The sequence below is a fragment of the Mustela lutreola genome, chromosome 14 (genome assembly GCF_030435805.1).
Source record: "Mustela lutreola isolate mMusLut2 chromosome 14, mMusLut2.pri, whole genome shotgun sequence".
Lineage (NCBI taxonomy): Eukaryota > Metazoa > Chordata > Mammalia > Carnivora > Mustelidae > Mustela > Mustela lutreola.
Window position 1 is genome coordinate 4,063,848 of NC_081303.1, and position 23,754 is coordinate 4,087,601.

At 42.8% G+C, this 23,754-nt stretch overlaps 1 protein-coding gene across 2 annotated transcripts in view; it reads left to right on the plus strand.

Annotated features, from left to right (window-relative positions):
* DNM3 (dynamin 3) overlaps positions 1–23,754 on the plus strand; it is a 533,795-nt gene that overhangs the window by 322,853 nt on the left and 187,188 nt on the right. The window lies entirely within an intron of this gene.

A 23,754-nucleotide genomic window follows, 5' to 3' on the forward strand; every position in this document is an offset into this window, starting at 1 on the left:
CAGGCAGAGAGGCAGGCAGAGAGAGAGGAGGAAGCTGACTCCCTGCTGAGCAGAGAGCCCGATGCGGGGCTCGATCCCAGGACCCTGGGATCATGACCTGAGCCGAAGGCAGCGGCCCAACCCACTGAGCCACCCAGGCGCCCCCGCATGTACCCTTCTAAAAGCACTTGCAGAGGAGGTTCTGCCCCTTCACACAAACCGGTGTCCTTCAGACTTTATATCGAATTAACCATTTTTTCAAATAAACAAGCGCCGTCAGCGGCAGCTGAGCAGCAGCTCTCTACTTTGTCGTCATGACGCAGGGGCCAGGGGGCGAAGGCGCATCCTTTTGTATTTTTAGGAGCGACTCTGCAGAGTGTCAGGAAACCAGGCGAAGGCACAGGCCGCGGTAAGCCGAAGCGCCCGCCCTCCGGGGCCTGCGGCAGCCGGTCTCCTCGGGGTCTCCTCGGGGTCTCCTCGGGGTCTCCTCGGGGTCGCCGGGGAACGAGGCGCGCCGACGGAGGAAGACGGCTCGCTGTTGGCTGCAGCCGGCCCACACCCGCGCGGAGAGCCCGGCCGGCGGCGGCCGACCACGTGGCGGGAGCCGCGGCTTCTCCGGGGCGCGAGGCGCGGGTCGCGACGGCCTCGTGTGCGCGGACGCCCGCCCCTGCCGCCGTGCTGGTCACTCTGGCGCCCCACGGAAGACGGCCGCGACCTGAGGGACGCGCCTGGTCCCGGGAGAAGCGAGCTCGGCGCCGCGGACGCCAGCGCCCCGGGGAGCCAGCGCGTGCGGGCGGCCGGGTTCCCGCTCGCCGCGGGCCGAGGGCGGCTCCGACCACGGCCGCGGCCCCTCCTGGGCCGGGGGCGGCGCGGCCACCGCGGCGGGCGGAGGGGCCTCGGGGACGGGCGAGCCGAGGGCGAGCTTGTGGCGCCGCCGGGCCGCGTCCGGGGCTTCCGCTCGGGGCGCCCGCGGGTCCGAGGCCCCGGCCCTGCGCGGCGCGTGGCCCGACCCGGCTGTGCCGGCGACGGGCACGAGCTCCGGGTCTCGGTCCCGACGCGGCGCCCGCGTCTCCGTGGAAGCAGAGTCGGTGAACGAGCCGAGCCCCGCACACCGAGACGGGGACGCGTCTCAGAGAAGCACCACGAGACGGTGTGTTTAGGGGACAGAGATATTCCTGCGCGTTGGGTGCGCCACAGATGCATGGCTTTTCCGGCACCGCACGAGCTTCCGCGGCTCCCCGGTTACGGGACGCGGTCAGAGGCTCGCGCCCTGGAGTCGCAGGGTTCGGGGGCAGCCGCCGCCGTGAGTCCCTGGCCTCCGCCCACCCCGCGGCGCCGGCCGAGCTGCCGTCCTCGGCCTCCTACAGGAAGCCCTCGGTGCCTGCTCGGCCTCCTACAGGAAGCCCTCGGTGCCTGCGCCGCGTGGAAGCCGCGGCCTCCCTGCGAGGCGTCCTGCTCGCCGCCCCGCCGCGGCGCCGGCCCAGGGTAGCATCTTACAGCGAATACTGCGTGTGGACCTTCAGAGCTTCTTCTCTTAAAACCCCTGTTTTTAAGACGAGCTTTATGCGTCTTTGTAGCGTCTCTCTACTAAAATGTTTAAGCTCCTCCAAGCCAGAAGGTCACGTTTATTTCTCTAATTTTGAATCCTCCACGTTGATTAAAAGACTCATTTCTGCCACCAACTTTTATCCGTTACCCTGACATGTGCCAGGCACCGTGCTGAGTTGCTTGCAATGTGAAGCAAAATGGGATTTCTTCAATACGGGTTTCTTGTTTCCTCCCGGGCAGCCTCGTCAGAGGGTCTCTCCTCTGGGCTCCCACACGGCATCCTGGCCTCACCTCTGTCTTGCTCAGCGAGACCGTGCTGTGTTGTTTGTCGGCTTGGGTGTCTGGCTCTTGTAGACGGCAAGCACCGTAAGGATGGGCATCGGTCTTTCTCATCGTATCCCCAGGACCCAGAACGGTGCATCCAGTAGCGCTCAATGTATGTGCGCTGAACGAGACAAATGCTGAAACACAGCAGCCGAAGGTGATGCTTGATCAGTGGGATCCTGACGGAGGCCCTCACGTAAAAAGGTCATTAGCCGCCTGCCTGTCGCATTCTTATGATTTTGTCATTGTTCTTTTTCTTTTCCAAGGAATATGTATTTTTAATCGTGATATATGCGTCATCTGTAACATGCCATGACCTAAGATTTATGTGGACTGTTGCGAAGACCTCTGCCAGCAGAGTGATTACTTGACACACAGAACCTACAGATACACGTAGACACAAGTTGTTTGAATTCCAGGAATGTGTCCTGCCAATGCTGTAATCTCTCGCAACAGGAATCCGGTCACCATCAGACCGAGCATCTTCGAGGGCTCTAATCCTCCTTTGTATTTCAAGTGTCTAGCACAAGCAAGGTACCTAGAACAGAGTATGTGCTTAATAAATGTTTATGCAATGAATAATATGGATAATTACAGTTCCTCTCCCAACCCAACATCTTTTTTTTTTTTTTTTGCCAGTCATTTTAATATCATACGGTTTTAATAGAGCTGCTAGAAAGTAGAACCAATTTGAATTTCTTTCTATTTTCCCTGCCTCCGTGCTCTAAAATCCTGACGTGGCTAGAAGTGGGAGCTTGAGATTGAAAAGGAACAAGCAAGATTTATGTCATCTCAAAGTTCATTTTCAGGTCTGTGGAAATAACAGAGGATTAATTTCATGCAGAATTTTAAACTGAAAATGCTCATTCCTCACTAACAAAGTAAACCTCATGATTCTTTAACGTAATTGAGATCCACGTGTTTTACGTGAAACAAACAGGCATAGAGTTTACCTTCAAAGAATTTATCAACATCAGTGTCCTAAAGACTTGAACCCAGCTATGTCCTGTAGTTCACATGTCTCCAAAATATCTCACAAGAAGTTGAAGTGGAGAGACTGTTGGGTTTTTAAACTGTGCCTTGATGACTTCTATTACCACAGTAAGATTTTTTTTTTTTTAAGTACAATTTCCTGCAAAGTGGAGATTAATTCCTGATGCTCTGAGGGCTTGGGTTCTTCAGATAAAAGACTACAAAGGGAAAACATGAACATACCATCTCCGGGAGTAGTTATACTTGTTACGTAGTTTTCCTGAACATTAGCACATTGCTCTGTTTCAAAATAAAGAAAAAATTCCTCATGGTTTAACTACCTATTGTAATTTACAGTCATTGGCAGTGGGTGCTGGGTGAGTACTTGTTGAATGAATGAATGTCTTTTCTGACTATTCATTGTACTGCACAGTCTCCCTATCATCTTGTCAGCCTTTTCTTGAAAGCTTAGCTACATTACAGTGGAGACGTGAGGAAGCCCACCTATTTCTGCGTTGTGGTCCATTACTTCTCCCTGCGCGTGTTAACCCAGAGGACGGAGGGAACCTTGCAAATTTTAACAGAAGGTTCAATGGCTGTGGCAGGATGGAGTGAGCATATAGTTGTTCCGTTACGAAGACAGTTGCCTGATTGAGAACAGCTCTCTGGAAACGTTCCAAGTGTGCGTCTGGATTACCACAGGGTGCTGCAGTGATTAGAATTGCCCATGGGCAACCAAGTGCCCTGGCAGCTCTCCACAAAGCAATTGAAGTATATGGGCTCCCTGAGAGACGTGGCTTGGTTGAAAGTATCCCCTTCCTGTTCTAGCCCGCTCCGCCTCACTGGAAGTATTAAATGCACAGCAGATCTCTGCACAGGAATCGCTAAAGCGGGCAGTAGGTTTGCGAGGTGTCCCTGGCCGGCTCCCCATGAGACAGGCCCCTCCCACAGTCTTGTTGCTTGTCGAGACCTGCACTGCTGAGCCCTTAGACATTTTACAATCGTTTATAGGTCATCGAGTCCTACAAGCCAAATTGCAATAAGGGTGATCGGATGGATCCTCCAGTAAGGGCTTTACACCTCACTTCAAGAGACGAAACCTGGTTATATTTAGGGATGAATATGGTTCTTTGTGTTTGAGTTTTCAGAGATGTAGTGATGCAAATGTTTATTAGTGACTGATTAAAATCAGGGGAGATGAATATCGTAGTAGCGTTTGGATACATACATTAGCTTTCTCTTTGAAATAGTGGTTCACATGGTTCAGATTTCACCTCACTGACAAGGTTTCCCTGTGGCGTGCCCGGCTCTGTTAGAAAGCAAATTCCTTCCCTGTTTCTGCACTTTGTCTAGGGCGAAATTCCATATCGAGCGGCATTTCCCTTTGCTCCAGAGACTTTTAAGAAGAAAGGCCTCTTGCAGCTCTCCATCAACCAGAGTGGGCTGGGGTTAGGCCCTCCCAGAACTGAACACGTTCAAATATTCTTTCCTCTGTGTCACTGGGGCTCTGGGGCTGCTCAAAGTGCAGGTCTCTGAGCTACATTTCTGGGACTGCTGCTTCGTAGAAGAAAACTAGTTTCTAGTTTCTGTGTTATTTTCATGAAATCCTAAAGAATCATAAAATCTTTTTATCCTCTCTTCTGGGCTTTAGATTTCAGGAAAAACAACTTTTTGCCTGAGGACGCTTAGTTTTCAAATGGTTGAGCTGTTCACCAACTTCTTGGCTTGTTAAGCTCTCGAAAAGTGACCTCTAATGGCCAGTGGCCCATAAGCCTTGACCAAGTTGTCTTTTCAAACTATCCTGGTAAAAATGTTCTGGTTAGCTTGAGTCTTAGGAACTGGAAGTTAACTTGGAGATAGTTAATTTGAACTTGGGGATAGGAAGAAACCTTAGTAAGGTCTTGGGTGACTTAAAAGAAAACTTCACAGGCAAACCCGACTTACTAAAAAGTGTGTTTGCAGCTCTGGACGTAGACTCACATTCCGTTTTCTGAGTGGGTGATATTGGACTAGTTATTTGATATGAACATCAGTTTCTATAACCGGGAAATGGTTTGTTGTGATATTTAAATGAAATACCCATTATCTTGTTTCTTTTTCTTCTTGTGAAGAAATTTGACTTCCTGTTTTAGTAGCGTCATCAAAGAACTGAGCAAAACTCATAACAAAATGTCTGGTTTTGTAGTATGTGAGGAAAACTCCCTAGCAGCTCTGTTTATAAACTTAGTTGCCTTTTTTCTAAGCATGTTTAAGAAGCAGGTCTGGAAGGAGCTAGAAGTCTATGGCACTGTAAAAACAAATTAGCTTTTACGTAAATGTTTTCCAAGGGGAAAGATCAGACAATAGAAGAACATCGCATGAAGAGAAATTAGAATTTTTTGATTTTGTTCATATACTTTAAGCATAAGGTATTTGAGAAATGCATTGTTTTTTAAAAATTTTCACAATAGCCTTTTCAAGTAGGGGTACCATTAGTATCCTCATTCGGTAGATGAGGAAGCAGGCTTGGGAGGTCGGGTGCCTTGGTCCACGTCTCGCAGCTAATAAATGGCAAAGCTGCTGTTTGAGCACAGGTGTGTTGGACTCAAGCTTCTTACGACGGACTGGGATGGGGCGGCAGGAAAGTGCAGTTGACTAGCACTGCGGCCTGGGGCCCGAATCTCTCTCTTCCTCCTCAGTTTCATTTTAAAATGTGAATGAAAATAGGATTAAATGAATTCATGCATGTGAAGCTCATAGCATAGAACCTGGAATATGGTAAGGACTTGAGTGTTAGTTGGTGTCGTCATTGTACAGCAGTAGTTGTTTTCTAAAGACAGTCACTTTGGGGGGCGCCTGGGTGGCTCAGTGGGTTGAGCCTCTGCCTTCAGCTCAGGTCATGATCTCAGGGTTCTGGGATCAAGTCCCGCATCGGGCTCTCTGCTTGGCAGGGAGCCTGCTTCCTCCTTCCTCTCTCTCTGCCTGCCTCTCTGCCTACTTGTGATCTCTGTCTGTCAAATAAATAAAATCTTTAAAAAAAAAAAAAAAAAGACAGTCACTTTGGGGTGATTTGCTTAGAATTTATGGATGGCATACCACAGTGTTTTTTTGTTTGTTTTATTGTAGGGTTTTGTTTTGTTTTGCTTTGCTTTGTTGTTTTTATTTCCTTTTCCTTTTTCTCCTGGCCCAAAGAGCCAGGGAATGTTTGGGCCAGAGGTCTTCATGTCTGACCTCTAGTCTGGCTATCTACCGTAATGTGAATTTTAGAGTCCATGTTTGAAGAGAGCTGATGCATTGTACCTCTTGGTAACCAAGTCATAAAGAAGGAAAATTGAATTTCTGAGTTACTGGGGATCATGCCAGCTCTGTCTTCATTTATGCTAAATGAAAATCAGAAGAAAAAAAAAATCTAACCAAGGTGACGTTTCTACATGGTTGGGAATAGTGCTATTAGTCTCCATTGGCTCAGAGTTTTCACTTTTGCCCATTACTGAATTCACAGTCTCTACGTCCTGGCTCCTTTCCACAGGACTTCTAAGAAATAAATTAGTTTTGTGCTTCAAAGGACTTTCCTCCAGTTTCTCTAATGAGTCCAGAGGAAGCTGTGAGAAATAGCACATACTTTCAAGCAGAGGGGAGTTTGTAACTGGTGTGAATTAACTGGTGATACTGGTCATTCGCCCCCGCCTTACTCTGCATTGTCTTCCTCATTCATCTTTAGCTATTTTGATTTTCTGGGAACAAAGAAGCAACAGAATGATTTCTTTTTGTCATTATGATCATATTAGTGAATAATTTATTACATTTTTTAAAAAATAGAATTTAATGTCTTACGATAAGAGTAGATGAGAAGAATATAGGAATGAGGCTACCTGAGTCAAAATTCACCCCTTGGGGAGGTATGACTTCACGGAAGAAAGGGAAATAGATCAGTGGATATTGTGTCTTCCAAGCATGGGGTGCCTGGGTGGCTCAGTGGGTTAAAGCCTCTGCCTTCAGCTCAGATCATGATCCCAGTGTCCTGGGATAGAGCCTTGCATTGGGCTCTCTGCTCAGCGGGGAGCCTGCTTCCTCCTCTCTCTCTGCCTGCCTTTCTGCCTACTTGTGATCTATCTGTCAAATAAACAAATAAAATCTTAAAAATAAAATAAAATAATCAAGCATAAGAGCTATATACCGTCTACCCTGCTCTGCAAGACCTCAGTACCAGCTTCTCCTTGGTGCTGAGTAAGGGGATGCAGACGTTTTTTGGAAAATGTGCTGATTCAAGCTTAGACAGAAGAGATAGGCTGATGACAATATTGAATGGTGTTTGTTAATATTAGTGTCAGTAGTTAAGACTTAACTAGTATTTAGTGTATAGTCTCTTAGTTGTGCCAACTGCTGCATCCAGATACTAGACACGAATAAGTTGGGCAGTGCCAGCACGGAACCAAACCAAACCTGTCAATAGCAGTCCTTGGATTTTTATTTCATTGTTGAGGGAGGCCAAGAAGAGGGAATGAGGACTTGTGTTCCAAACACAAGAAATCACAAGTGTAGAGGCGTGGGAGCACGGAAGAGTGAGGTATTTGGGGAAGCTTTACGTGTGCCCCGAGAGCAGCACCTGGCACCTCGTGAACTAGGAGGTGCTTGCTGTTTGTGAATGAGTAAATATTTGTTGAAGGAATAAACAGGTTCCTTGAGAAGAATGATGGGAAACATGTGTGGAATATGAAAGGGTGTGGAGTAGGGGCCTGCCGGAGAGCCAAAACCCGGTCCTTCGGGTCCGTGGTGCATAGCCGAGGGATGGCTTCTGCAAGTAGAGGTGTGGAGGGCGGCTCAGAAGGAGGAGAAGCTGGAGACAGGGAGAACATTGAAGAACTGAACGTTTTGTGTGTGAAGGATGCTGGACGACGGAGCTAAGACACTGGCGGTGAAGGTGGACAGAAAGTGCAGGAAAAGAGCTGGTAAAGTCATAGACTTGACAAACTTTTGATTGAGTAGTTGGATGGGGGGAGTTGAGAGAGAGGGAGACGATTCCAAGGTTTCTGTTTAAGCAAATGGGCAGAATGACCTATCAGTAATCAAACAGGGAACCCACGAGAAGGTGCAGGTGATGGTAGTTATTTCAGTTTGGGATATTTCGAGATTCGCAAATAAGTGAGCCATGCAGGCGGAGATATCCAATTGAAAATAGACAACTTGGTCTCAAAAGAGAGCTTTTTAATCTTGAAGTTAACCAGGGAGAAGCCTTGTACCAAGGAATGATTTCAAGGTAAATTAAAAAGGAATAAAACTTGATTAGATTTACTTGTATTTAAATGTAGTAAAGTTTAGGGTTAAGAGTTCAGATGGTTGTAGCCTTTATGTTTGCCTATCACAGATTTAATATACATTAATTTTGCTAGGCTTCCAATTTCATAAGATGAATACAAAAATGTATTCATCCTTAAGTGAAGACATCTATGGACTAAGCCTCCTAGATCTTCTGGCCAGGACCAAGCTAGCGCAAGGGTACTTAGAGGCCACATACTAAGAAGAAATTAGCATCTTAAATGCTGAATTTGAAATCACTATGAGGCATCAGTGGTGCCCATAAGCTTATGTTCTGAGAAAAACTAAAACTGTTGATTTTACTGACTAAAAATATTTAAAGTGATGCAATTCTTTATAGCATATGCTCCATGGAAAATGAAGGGAGACTATTATACTTTCAAATAGTGGAGAATATTTCTAATATTCTAAGTACTATAGTTGAACCTTAAATAAATCTGATGATTAAATACAGAATGAAGGGTTTTTTTTTTTTTTTCTTTTTTCCTGGGCTTGAGTCCATCAACTGAGGAAGGAAATATAAATTAATGGAGCATAAGTTTAAGTTTTAAATACAAGGTTTTGAGACCTTTCCTGCTTAACTGTGGGTTCATTGTCAAGTGAATATGCCCTGTTTTGAAATAAATGTGTCTATAAGTGAATGGAGAAGATTTGAGACCAAAAACACTTTTTTCCTTGGCAGCATCTAAGACTTGGACACTAACTCTTGATTTTTTACTGTTTGGTTTAGAAAGGCCTGACAAGTTACACCTTGGTAATTTATCTTCCTTGGCTGACATTTTTGAACAAATGCCTCAGTGTTATACTTAGAGCTGGTGTCATGCTCAGTATTTCCTTTTTTTACTGTTTAATGTAACTTGTTAGTTTACCTTCTATCAGAGAAAGACTGCTGAAGTTTGGTAAGAGCAATGTCTCACGGTGAAAGGTGGGTGGACTGTCCTTTGGAAGACACACAGACTACAAATTATTTTTTATGGTTTTGTGTTTTTATAAATGGTGAAGGATATTGCTATGCTTCAGGTTTATTTTCTAATATTAAAAGCACTTAAAATAAAGCATTCCTTATGGACATTAACAAGCATGTTCTGAATGAGGTGTCACAAAAAGTCAGAAAAGGTACTGGTTTTTAAAAATTCTCATATTCCATATGGAGTAAATTTAGTTAACTAAGGCATGCCGTGTTCTGATAAGACAACTGGGGAATTACATTCAGAATAACAATCTCTCTGTTTTGTTGCTACACACTCGCTCCTATCTTTGCTCAGGCATCTTCCAAATTATTGTCGTTTTTTGCATGGGAAATGAAGTAAAGAACATGACTGGATCAGCACAAATGTATTTCCACTTTTGGAAAAATAGTAATATATTGACTATATATATATGTACACACACACACACCAGTTATATATATATATATATATATATATATATATATATATATATATATATATATATACAACAATCCTCTTACCCATGAGTGTGTGCCTTGATTTTTGTCTTTAACTTTTAAAGCTGGTTGTGAGTAAACTGATATGAGGAGGGAAATTGTATATTACTGACTCGAACCTGTTGATGATGACTTATTCTTATAGGTTGTGCCCCTATAGGTGTTTCCATGGGAAAAATTGAGTAGAGATTAAAGGTGTAGTCCTTCCCTGAAGATCCAGTATCAAATGGAAGTATCCATTCACATATTTAATTTTAGTGATATTAGAAAAATGATATTATTTGAAACCAAATGAGTAATGTCCATAATAAGTATGAATAAGAGACTGGAAGGAAGTGAGTCCTCTGAGGACGAATGGTGAGAAATAGTTCATGAAGTTGAGGCTTAATCTTCTCCCATTTTATTGTGAAAGTTTCCAAACATTGAAAAGATAAAATTTTCAAACATCGAAGAAGATTTACTGTGAGTACTAGTATACTCTTTATGATTATATTTGACCTTTTACAATATTTCCTCTTATTATAAGGTATTTTAATGGTAAGTGAAAATTGGACAGGTCCAGCTAAAAGGATCAAAGTGTGCTCAAGATTGGGAAAATGTAGAAGGTGGGTTTTGTGGCAGCCAGTCCCCAGTGATATCCCTACACATCCTTTTATAATCCCTCCCCCGACGTTGTACCAGGGTTGATTTGTGTGACTTTGGTAGATTTAATAAGTACCCCTACCCCCTTTGCCCAAAGATGTGCATGTCTTAATCCCCAGAACCTGGAAATATGTTAGATTATATGTCAGCAGGGACTTTGGATATGTGATTTGTGAACAAGTTAGGGATTTTGAGATAGATGGAGATTATTTTGGAATATTTGGGTGAGCCCAATGTAATCACTGTCCCTTTAATTTAAGAGGGACTTAGTAGACTTGGCATTAGGAAGAAGATATATAAGGATGGAAGCAAATGCCGAGAGAAGACGCTACCCTACTGGCTTTGGAGGAAGATGGAGGAAGGGACTACAGGACAAGGAGCGTAGCTGGCCTCCAGTATCTGGAAGAATAGGAAATGGATTCTCCCCTAGTGCCTCCAGAAGGAATACTGCACTTCTGGCCCATTTCAGACTTCTGTTCTTTAGAACAGTAAGATAATAAATTGGTGTTGCTTTAAGCCATCAAGTTTGTGGTAATTCGTTATACAGCAGTAGGAAACAAACACAGCAATCAGAAGGCTACAGCAGAAATGAAGGTTTACCACTTCTGAGGCAATTACATTATGAAACACTGCAGCTTCTGTGTCGAGCTCTTTCTTTCTTTGATCATTCATTGTGGCAGAGACCAGCTGCCATGTCATAAGGACACACCGGCAACCTGGGGAAAGGTCCGTGCAGCAAGGTACTGAGGTTTCCAGCCAATGGCCAGCAAGGAAATGAGACCTGTCAGTCACCATCTGGGTGAATTTGGAAGCAGGCACCATCCCCTCCCCCCGACCCCGGTTGAGCCTTCAGATGACTACAACTCCATCCAGCAGCTAGATTGCAACCCATGGGGGACCCTGAGCCAGAGTCACCTGGCTAAGCCAATCACAGATTCCCGACCCACAGAAACTACGGATAATAAATGTATATTATTCTGAGCTGCTTCATTTGGTGGAAATTTGTTATGCCACAAAATAGGACTAAAACAGAGTTGAAATGGTAGTTTGGGGGAGACTGTGGAAGGTTTGACTGCTATTCTAATTCACTTCTCAGCAAGGTACCCCTGAAAGTTTTGGTCTGGGAAGTAACCAACTCAAAATAATAACAAGATTTATCTTGTTTTGATATATTAGAAAACAAGCAGATTGGAGGGAAGAAAAATAGATGTAACATTAAGGATAGTAAAATTAGAACACTGAAAGCCTGCTCTAGGTCTGTGAATGAGGAAGGGACAGCAAAGAATAAAGGTAAAACTACGAAAGAAAACTCGGTGGGACTAGGTGGCCGAATGGACCCAAGGGAGAGGGAAATTGAAAAGTGTGGATGATGGGGTTTGAGTTTGCAAGAACAATGGTATAATTCTAAGAATGGGATATTTATAAGAATCAGGTTTTGAAAGTTTCTTATACTCTGAAATTTAGTCAGATATGTGATAATGTTCAAAAACAAATTTAGGATAAAAGACTTCATTCCCTTTCTTGTGGAGGTTTAGAAGTATAGGTGAGGGGTCAAATTGGGACCTGAGACAGTAAGAAGAAGGGATATGATGTTATTGTGTATATAGAGGCCCATACACTTTGGTCCCTAAGTTCTCACAACCAACCCAGAAGAAATGCTGACAATAACATGGTTTCGGTACCAGTAAGACTAAAAGAGACAGAGATGTCTTTCTTGGGTCTTCTTAACTACGCACATTCTCGGCATTCCCCTAGCTATGGTAATCACTGTAATTTTAATGAGACGTAAGAATAGGTCACCGGGTTTTATCATTAATTGATCACCAGTGATATTTAGGATTTCATTGTTGATATGATGGCAAGGACATCAGCAAGATTGCAGTGGCTTGACGAGTGATTTTTCTGGAGAGGAATGGAATCAGCAGAATCAAAGTTATTCTTCCCACTCACCGGGCTCTATCACTTTATATCTCAGTCTATAAAGCAGAGCAGAAATAGTGTTCTCGTTCTAGCCTAAAATATAAGTGCCTTAAGCTGCTGGATAAAAATTCAGCGTAAACTCAGGATGTTAACAGCAGTTATCAGAATGTACTACGAAGGAAATTGAACTTGAGGATTGATTGCCAGCATGGTTGGTTTGTGGAGCATACTTTCAGACTGTCGTCTCTACTTGTGTACTTCTAGAAACCATCCCCTTGTCTGGACTGGAATTCAAACTTTTTATTTATTACTAGTGGTACCTGATTGTCATTTGTGACCCCTGGTTTCTGTGTGATGAGGTAGAATTTGGTAAGTGGTGGACTCACAGATTTTTCTGACCAGCCCTGCTCAGTCTCCGTTTTGACAAGTTGTTTCTCCCAGTAGGTTTTAATCAGATGTAGAGTTCAAGGTGATGTTAGTCCTCTTACAGTGTCGTTCAGGAAACAAAAATAAAATAATAGGTATGAACAAGCCTTGAAAAGATAAAGGATCGTGTAAGTATTAATTATGTTTATCATCATTATTAATTATGTTTATCATCATCATTGTTTGAAACTATTATCCTATTAAAATAATATTACAACTTCAGATTTTAAGATTGCAAAGAGGAGGGAGAAGTTTTTTTCTATGTTTATTTCAGCTTCTGTAGAACTTACATGAACTTCCTAAGAAAAATATGTGCACAGGCAATATATACAAATACATACATGTTTTAATGATGCTGTACTTAATCATTGCCTTTATTTAATTCTTACTTTCCCAGCACAATTTTGGAAATATGAATTCAACAGTTCTTTTTTTTTTTTTATTTAATTTTTTTTCGGTGTTCCAAAATTCATTGTTTATGCACCACACCCAACAATTCTTTTTTATTTTTTTAAAGATTTTATTTATTTATTTGACCAGCAGAGATCAAAGTAGGCAGAGAGGCAGGCAGAGAGAGAGAGAGGAGGAAGCAGGCTCCCTGCTGAGCAGAGAGCCTGATGTAGGGCTCAATCCCAGGACCTTGGGATCATGACCTAAGCCGAAGGCAGAGGCTTTAATCTTTAACCTGAGCCACTCAGGCACCCCACACACCCAACAATTCTTAAGATATAACCAGGAAATACAGGGTGACCCATATGTGAAAAATACTTCTTCATTCCTTAACTCTTAATCTTCACAATAACCTCGTCAGGAGGTACTATTATCTTTTTATGTATAAGGAAACCGGCTCTTAGAGATTAGCTTTTTGCCCATGGTGTCTGTAGCAGGGATTTGAATAAACAACTTGAACACCACAGTTAGTTGGATAGAAGCTGAGCAAAGAAAATCCAGTTGCTTAGAGAAAACATAACTGCATCTGTAAACATTGTACCAATATTGAATCGTGTCTGTGAGTCAAATTCACATTGTTTTCAAAGCAGCATTGCCTTCTTAGTTTAAACAAATTTTTATTTTATTTTATTTTATTTCTTTTCAGTGTCCCAGAATTTTGTTAAATTTTTATTTATTTTTTTGCAGCATGGCCTTCTGTTAACAGACATCTCTCATGTTGCTCTGGCATGAACATACAAGTTTGCTCATTTGTGTCACCATGTTACCAGTTAGTCTATGGGAACTAACTCCAGTTAGTCTTAAGCTAGTGACCTAATGTATAGAAAGAATAAGCTGTTACGCTCTTTGGGTTTCCAGTGTTGACCCATGAGTAGAATATAATATGGTTGGTAAGGTTTTGGGGAATCCAACATCTGTGTGTGCTTCACGGCTTAGTGATGGCTCAGCCCTTCTTGATCTCATCCATTGGATCCTCTCCATCACCTTGTGAAGCAGATGGGCTGATTTTATTTACCCATTTCGCAGAAGAAATCAAGGCCAAAGGGGAGGGTGTGATTTTTTTCCAGCAAAGTTCAAGTGTCGTCCACATTAAAAAGATGCTGATAAGTAGTCTAAGGGCAAGGAGATACAATGCAGTAGTCAGGGTACATCTTGTTGCTTTGATAACTAGGAGTTTACTGCTAGATCAGAATTTGATTCAGGTAAAATTTCCCATCATATAGCATATGCGAAGATAAAAGCACCATGAAAGGTTTCCCCCTTCCTTTTTCTTCAGGGATATCACACCACTTGCTTTAGCCCTAGTTATGACCCGGAGGAGTGTTACCTGCCTCTCCAATGGTGCGTTTTTGTGGGGTTAAAGGAGAAGCTGCTCCTCTCCATCCCGTCAGGATAGTGCCCATCCTAGACCTTTGGCCCCGAGCACCCTGCTCGGTCATGGATATGCATGGAAAGTTGCCTTCCTGAGGCTTGTGGTGTTTTCTTGTGAAAAAGCCACAGCATCTCACAGATGTGTTACGCCTCAATTCTGTAATGCAAGATGATTTCAAACAAGAATAAGTTGTCTTGTTACCAATATTTAAAAATAGTCCTTTTGTTATTAAGCAGCGCTTACCAGGCACCTGCCTAGTGCAGCCGCAGTGCCAAGCTCCGAGGAACACGGCTCTTCCTTCCCTTGCCTTATAATCTAGGTTGTGAGGCAAAGGGGTTCCAGTGTCACTTTTCATACATAGTGGTTGTCTTAGTGTGTTTGGCCTGCTGTCACGAAAAACATAGACTGGGTGTCTTACCAACAACAGAAATGTATTTCTCATGGCTCTGGAGGCTGGAAATCCAAGATGAGGGGAAAGCGGACTCGGGGTCTGGTGATGGCCTGTGTCCTGGTCCATAGACCCTCAGCAGCTCTCTGTATCCTTGCGTGGCAGAATGGGCAAAGAGGCTCTCTGGGGTCTCTTTTATAAGGACACTGGTCCCATTCAGGAAGGTTTCCCCTCATCACCTAATCACTTCCCAGTGACCCACCCCTCTTAATACTATCACAGGGGGGTTAGGTTTTAATATGTGAATTTGGGGGGACATAAGCATTTAATTTATAACCATAGTTTGGAAAGCATGTGAGACCTCTCAAAACATAAATAATAAAAAACGAGAAATTTTTACACCATGTCTGAGATAAATTTTTTCTTTTGGCAAAGGTGATTTCAATTGTAGGCACTTTCCAGGACAAGAAACACTCCTCTCACAGTGATCAGATGAAAACAAGAAACAAATGCCCAGCCACACGAACTCTTCATTGTACTATTGACGAGCTCTTTCTTATGTTTAAAACCGTTGAATATATATATATATATATATATATACGCTCTAGCAAGGCAGTTCTCTGAAAGACTACACTACTTTCTTTATGTACAATGTCAGTGCCACAATATTAAACAGAAATGAAATATGTGGCCAGGCTTTCCTTCTTAAAAACGTGAATGTATTTCTCTACAGACTTGTTCTGTGCTGTGTTGCTCTAAAGTGGTGCCCAGCGCCAGGCCTGCAGACCGCTGACACACAATTAATCTCACAAATTTATGAATGCCAAAGCATGGAGCAAAATGAAAACAACTGGGGGAATGTTTAAGGGAAATAATTGGACCGTATCCAGATGTGCATGTGTAAAACATCAGCCCGTAACTCCTCCCCCGTATCCTGTCTGAAGACAGGAGGGTTCCCCCCCCCCCTCAAAAATAAGCGAGTTATTTGAAAGAAGCAATGGTCTCTGAGTGAAACCGAATTAGGCAAAGCCTGGATTGAACATAACCGTGTATGTTTTGGGGGGGGTCTTTGTTTCTTAATTAACTCCTCGAGTGCTGATGAATCCATCTGTCCGAGGGCCCTTCTTGATGGCTGTCACCGCATGGCACGCTGCCGTTGAGCGTCACGTTGAAGGGTTTGCAAGAACGTCCATTTTCTTGAGTTTGGGGAGGTCATGAACCATAAAGTTTTACTATTCAAAATGGACGACATTAAATTGTCTGATGTGGAAGACGCTGTTTAGATGGGACAGGAAGTCTGGGTAAGAGGGAAAAGAAGTGTGAGAGCCTGCCTGCCTGCCTGCCTGCCCTTTCTCTCTCTCTCTCTCTTTCTTTCTTTCATATTATTTGGTCCAAGACTAGCCAGAAGAGCTAAAGAGAGAAAAAAGAATTTTTCTAAGATGCTTTAGCTCACTAGATAAAACATAGACTCCAAGATGGTAATACTGACTTCGGCTGTGTGGCATTAATTTGGACCTGGCATCTTCAGGATATGAGAAATGAGAGGTCAGGGGTGAGGAATTAGAACCTTTCATGTTGGCGTACAACCGTCATATGGATTTTATTATTTATTTTCTTTTTTCCCCGCATTTATTTTAAATGTACCAGAGAAGAAACAGTAAGACCCACTTTTTGTTTAAATGTCAAAGAATACTTTCTTGAAAACAAGCTAACCAAATCAAACGGTAAATCCAACTCATTTCAGTAAAGGAGTTTTTCTCCAAGACTTGTTTTTCTCTAGCTCTGTGTAAAAACTGAAAAGAAGAAGAAATGAGATTTTAATGAACCTTTTAAAGATGAAATGAAATTTTAATGTACTCATTAAGGTAGAGAATACAAAGGGCTCTTTTTTAAAACAGATTTTTATTTGAGAGAGAGTGTGCGCAAGCAGGGGGAGGGGTAGAGGGAGAGGGAAAAGTAGACTCCCCGCTGAGCAGGGAGCCAGATGCGGGGCTCCATCCCAGGACTCTGGGATCGTGACCGGAGCTGAAGGCAGATGCTTAACCGACTGAGTTCCCCAGGCGCCCTGCATACAAAGACCTCTTGCCCCCTTAGTCTGCCTGTGCTGTCCCAGAGACTTTCCTTGGGATTAGAATTCTGAGCCTCATTAGGCAAAGTCTCAAGACTGAGTTTCTGTTTTTATTCTGAAAGAGAAAACAAAAGTAGAGAAATTGAAAATATCCAGTCTTTTGGCGCACTTAAGGAAGGATTAAGGACCCCAAATCTGCGTGCTCCCGCTCTAGTTGTGGCAGATTTTTATCATAAAACTTCAATGTTAGGCCAGTATCAGTACTCATTTTGAGGATAAGCACTGATTTTCTTGTAACCTTCTACTTGTGCACATAATTATTTAATTTGAAGCCTAATTTTCCTTTGATAATTACTGGACATAATTTCCATAAAAAGAAAAAGGAATTAGTCTGTTTTCTCAATTCCTTTACCAAAAGGAAGTGGGTGGACAAAAGCATTGTCCTGTGTCCTGCCAGGGCATTATTGAGAAGCACTGAACCCAGAAAAGGAAAGCTGATGAGACGTTCCTTTGTTTTGTAAACATATATACACGCATAGCATAGCGCTGTCTCCATGCCCTTGACTGTTACTCCTCTCTGTGTAATACCCGTAGAGTTGTATGTCAATAGCCAGTTCTAATTTCAAATGCAAATAATTTCTGGGAAAGTTAAATGTATTGGTTTTACCCACATTATGAATATATAATTTCATGATGTTGAAAATACTCTATATTATCCAAAGTTTAAAAAAAAAAAACACAGTTAAACCAACCCAAATTAACTTTTGATGTCTTAGGGCACCTGGGTGGCTTAGTAGGTTAAGCGTCCGACTCTTGATTTCGGCTCAGGTCAAGATTTCAGGGTTGTGAGATGGAGCCTGAGCGGGATGAGGTGGCTGCTTAGGATTCTTCCTCTCCCTCTTCCCAAGCTCCCCCTCCCAACCTCCCCTCCCTGCCTCTCTCTCTCTCTCACTCTCTTAAAAATTTTTTTTTTCATATCTTAAGCATGATTAAAAACTCTGGAATTATCTGTGTGATCTTTTAAGGAAAATAAGCGATTTGGGATTTCAGAACACAGATACAGTAAACATTATGGACTTTTTAAGTAAAGGGTGTGCTTGCTCTGGTGGATGATAAAATCCTCAGTTACTAGAATGCCAAAACTCATCACTTGCTTAAAATTATTTGGTAATAGATTCAAACATTTTCTTGCTGGAAAATAAGAGCCATGCAGTAGGAATTACTAGACTGGTACTTAAAATAATGGGACCACAACCATAACAGCAAAATCTGCCTTTTGACCCAGTTACACCGTTAGTAATAGTTGGAGCCTAGATTAGTTGCTTCCGCTCTGTGAGCCTATTTTCTCTCCCTACAATAGGGCTAGGGCTGTGTCCTGCTCACTTCGCGTGGTGAAGGCCATTGTCACCCACCTGGAAAACACCACACTTGTCTCTTTTTATTGAAGCCAAAAAGCCAGGATGACATTCATTACACACTTTCCAGAACACCGCCCGTTCTTGCTAATTCTGTCTCAGATCTCAATTCCGCCTCTTTAGTCCCACGGCCGCTCGCTCTGTCCGAGCTCGTCTAGAGGCCGCGGTGGCGGCCACAGTGTCCCTCCACTCCTTCTCTCCTTTTCACAGGCCACTCCCAGAATAATCTTTTTAAAAGCACTAATCAGATCTTGTCACTTTTTTACTTAAAACGTTCCTGTGGCCACAGTTGCACTTAGGATACAGTGTAAAATCTTACATGTGGCCCCACACCCGGCCCCTTCCTGCTCCTCTGCCCCTCCCGCCCCCCCACCCTGAGGACTCCGCTCTGACCACCCCGTTCCTTTGCCCTGTGCTGTCCCAGAGAAGTGCTCCTTCCAGTCTCGGGCCTGCATCCCTTTGCCTTCAGATTCAACATAAATATGACCCTTACCAGAGACATCTCTGCCTTCCCTTCTAGTCTAAATTACCTTCTCATGCTCTGTAGGGGCTTTATTCTTGCAGCATTTCCTCCCATAGAGAGTTGTATGTCTATTTGTGTATTGATTCCCTGGTGTTAGACCTGGGAGCCCAGCAGCCTTATCACTTTTGTTCACTGAATCCAGACGACAGACATGTTGCCTTGGCGAACAGAAAGCTCTTGGATGGCACTCTGCCAAATGTTGGGAATGTGAAGGTAATTTTGCCGTAGACCCCAGCCTCGAGGGGCCTACGGTCACTTAATGAGAAAAAAAGATGAACGAAAATTACACGGAATCATTCTGTAGCTCAGAGGGAGTTTTAAAAAATGACTTTTAAGATCAGGAAAAAGAATCTGTAGTTCAAGCAATCATACAGAGGCATTCTCAGGACTTAAAACTCTCTAGGTTGGAAGGGGCATTAACACTTCAGGGCATCAGAGGGTTCCTGCTGGTGTAGACGGGGGCTTCATTATATCTTTGGAGTGGAATCTACCATTAAACCCAAAATTTTTCTAGTTTGTGTTAAGGATTTCCTGTTATTCATTCATTTCTTTGGTGTGCATTTGTATACGTATCCAGGTGTGTATAAAATTTCTATCTAGAATGTTCTGTCCTGTGAGAGGGAAAGTATACTTTTTGGTAAATGTCATGCTGGCTTCCAGAATTTCTGCAGAGTACCGAAAGAGAATGCAGGGTATACGGGGAGATGCTGCGATCTGATATGGATATAGAAATGGATAGAAAGAACAGATCGAAGAGTCCCTTCTTCTAATATAAAGTATGTATGGAGAGAAGTGGGTAAAACCATGCAGCTATATGAAATCTTTCACAGTCTTCCCACTAAAGGATATTGAAAATGTCTAAGAACCCAAATGATTCTAATCACGCCAATAAGGAATTTAGATATGTAGTCCAAAGTTAGCATCAGACAACCTGATTTATTAAACAAATAGAGAAAAATAGTCACAAAACCAATATGACAAGTATCATTATATTTATAACAATTTAAATGGCAAAGCTTTTCTTTGCTTATTTTTCTCTCTCCCTCTGTCTCTGAGCCGGGGAGAGTGAGCGTGGGTCTGCATGAGTTGGGGGGAGGGGCAGAGGGTGAGACTCTTCAAGCAGGCTCCCTGCTGAGCGCGGAGCCCAATGCTGGGCTTCCTTCCTCTCGGGTCCCATGAGATCATGGCCTGAGCCAACGCTGAACAGACTGAGCCACGCAGGCCCCCTGCAAAGGTTTTCTAAAACTCACCCACCACATAAAGCCCAATTATAGAGATGCAGCAGGTTTCTTGTTTTTGTTTTTGTTTTTGTTTTTCCTGCAGTGTGGAAACCGGTCAGTGAAAAATAGGAATTTAGAATTAATTTTCTTTAGAAGTTGAGAAATTTGGAAATATTTATTCTCCCTTCTAAACATTACCCTCAACACCATACTGAGCAGCGGGTTCAGAGAACACGGCAGTACCCCAGGACATCTCCCCAGGCTAGGTGCTAAGGGCTTAAAAATCCCTCTTTTCATAATTCATTGTTTCCAGTTAAACCTAGCTCTCTCCATATGGTCCACTTTAAAAGACAAACCCTTCTGGGAGGTGTAAGTTAGGACGTAGGGAAGAAGGAGAAAGAATCCTAGAATTTACTGAGTACTGAATCTGGGCCAGGAGCTTGGTATGTGCGTTCTCCTGTGTTTTCCATTCCACAAGTACAGACACAAGTCTTGGAGAGGTTTGTGACCCTCCTTTCTGTGGCTGAATTGTGGGGCTGAGACGTGACCTCCCAGCTGGTCTGCTTGTAAACTCACGTTCTTTCCGCTACATAGTCTACATCGTATAGTAATTAATTAACTGGATGCTTTCCTCCAAAAGCTGGGGATCAGAAGCACAAGAGTGTGCTAAGAATCTGGAAGAGAAGTCGTGGTGACAAAAGAGGGGACAAGAGGAGGCTGAAGAGCCCTCCGTCAGTCCAGAGGAGCACTTCTCTGGGCCTTGCTCATCTGTGGGTTTTGCTTTTGGCCCCACGAGGCTCAGATGGGCTGGGAACCAAGGCTAAATGATACTGAAGGGAACTTCGGACACGTCCTTTATCTGCATTCCCGATGCGATCCGGAGGTCCCTTTGGTATGTGACTACCTGAAATCAAAAGACTACAGATACGCACGTAGACTGTTTATTTTAGGTCTCCTGTTTACATTGGTCCCAATTTTACTCTCTCGCTGGAAAGTAAACTTGGAATGAAGGGGAAAAAGACAAGCAGATGCACGAGGGAAGTGAAACTCAGCTTTGAAAGTGGCACCACTTTTACATTTCAGTTAAAACTGGGCTTAAAGCATTCAGCTCTCCCCTGGAAACCAGTGTGGGCGGAGAGCGATGGTAACAGAGCTTCACCTAATTCATTCTATATGCTTGGCAAAGGACAAGCTGAAATAAGAGCCAAATTCCAAAGGGTCTCGAAGGGAAGCAAGGTCATACTGCATTCAGAATTAATACAGCAACCTGGCCTGAACAGAGGATTTTTAATGTGTTTGTGCACTTAGGAATCATTCTTGTAGAATACTGTAATTGTTTAGCCATTTTGTGAGGTTCTCTTATAAATGTATCTCAACACTGCTTCATAGCTAGGTTAAAAAAAAAAAAAGACTTCAGTAATTTAATCAAGTTAACTCAGTTAATTTTGAAACTGAAAATAAAATAATGCGGAGGATTTAAGATTAGTTCCACCATCGTGATAAGTTTGCAGAAGTGCCCAGGAAGCCATATTTTTATTTTTATTTATTTTTTTGGGTCTGAGGAAGTTGGCCCGCCCTCAATAAAAATTGTGCTTTAATTCCAAGTGATCTTATTATGAAGACTTGTTGAATTTTACATTATTTTGTAATTAGCTCTGCTGTTTAATGAAGCTCATTTGCAAGGTAAAAGGGCAAAATGTGAGAAGCAAGGAAATCAAAAGTTGTTCATTGGTAATTACAGTAAAAACAGGAATAAGCAGAAATGTCATCTTAACTCACTTTCTGGGAAGACATTCCAGAGTTTGGGGGATGACTGAACATCTTTTGGGTTCTCAGGGTTCTAAAGAGAGTAAGGATTTTAGACTTCTGAAGTTGTTTTTGCTTACAACCAAATTTACCTCAAAGTGCAGAGTGCATAAGAGTTCATTTAAATGTCGGTTACAAATTCCAAGAAATGTGGAGATATAAACCAGAAAGACAACATGACCTGAACAGGGGTTTGGGAATGTGGACTCTGATGTTGACCTTGTGTCATTTGTGTGTGTGTGTGTATGGTTTTTGTTGTTGTTTTTGTTTTTAACTCTAGTGATGAAATACGGCTTCTATTCTGTTGAACCCCTTGAGGTAGTACCAAACACAGAATAAAATGGAGCGTACTCTCTTCTGTTTTTCTGGGGAATAATATGGAAGGACGAATTCCCTCTCTTCTGAAGGTAATATGAGGTTAGAGCAAAGTTTTAGTCATTTCTGAGAGAGCCCGGATCCAGGCATCTGTGTCTTTTGATGCAAATATTGCTACTTCCTACCCCTCCAAGGGATTTCTTGCCCTGTAATGGTGGTCAAGCCATCTGAAGGAATCAGAATCAGTTTGTTGATAAAAGTTTTTGGGAAGGCCTTTGTCAGCCTTGTAGTGTTCTCTGTCTTCAACTTCTGGGGTCTTGAACCCATGTGAGAACATTGTAAGAGTTACTGACCTTTTCCCACAGTACTGTGCACATTCACGAAATGACTCCCCAAAGTTCTCTAGTCTGAAGGCCCGTTCATGGACCATGGGTTGTAAGCCCAAGTTCTGCAGGGTTAATTTCCCTAAGCTCCAAAAACCTTACTATCCAAGTTGCCTTCTCTAAGGCTGTTTAGTCATACGGTGTATTCTGTTCATATCCTGCCCATCTTAGAGATGACAGAAGATTTTCCCAGAGGACCTAACCATTTTATATCACCATCTTTCCCAAGCTCCAGTCTTAAGTTTGAACACCTCTTTTCTTCTTCCTTTCTTTATATCAGATTCCTACTCATTATACCCTGCTGGATTCTCTCCCACCTGCCTTCCTCACCCCTCACCTAGTGACTTCTAATAATACCACTTACACTTGGGACCAGTCATATGATATTCATGATTCTCTTTTTGCTTCTTTTTAAATCCGTTTTTACTATGAAATATTTTAATATATACATAGGAATGGAGAATAGAAATATTACCTGTTTTAACAAAATCTTAGCATTATGACATATTTACATCAGATCCTTAAAAATAATAATGACAGTTGTAATGAAAATCTTCTACACTGCCCTGGGAACCCCTTTCTCTTTTTCTTTCCCAATAGGAACTGCTGTCATTTTGAGGCATGGTGTTTTACTATTAAAAGATTTCTTTTTCTTTTTGTCCTGAGTGTAGATCTGATTCCTCCACAGCGATACCAGATTTCTTGCAAACAGATAATGACCTTATTCTTCTTTTGGTTTATCCCACACTGTTTGGCTGAGTGTGCAAGGGGCCCTATATTAATAACTCAAGATGCATGCATGTGGGGTTACTTAGTTTTTGGCACATTCTTACTTTAAGGTTCTCCTCCATCTTGTCCCTCAAAGATGCTTTGCATCTTTCAGAAAATTCAGGAGACCATTTTCTCTCATGTTCTATATTTTCTCTTCTTTCTACAGAAGAAAACTCAGATTATACTGTTTTATATTTTTTGAATATTCTGTTGCTCTTCATTTCTTTCATTTCTTTTTTTTTTTATTGTGTTATGTTAGTCACCGTAAAATACATCATTAGTTTTTGATGCAGTATCCCAAGATTCATTGTTTATGCACCACACCCAGTGCTCCATGCAGTATGTGCCCTCCTTAATACGCACCACCAGGGCCACCCAACCCCCCATCCCTCTCCCCTCCCAAACCCTCAGCTTGTTTCCCAGAGTCCAAAGTCTCTCATGGTTCGTCTCCCCCTCAGACTTCCCCCAGTTCACTTTTACTTTCCTTCTC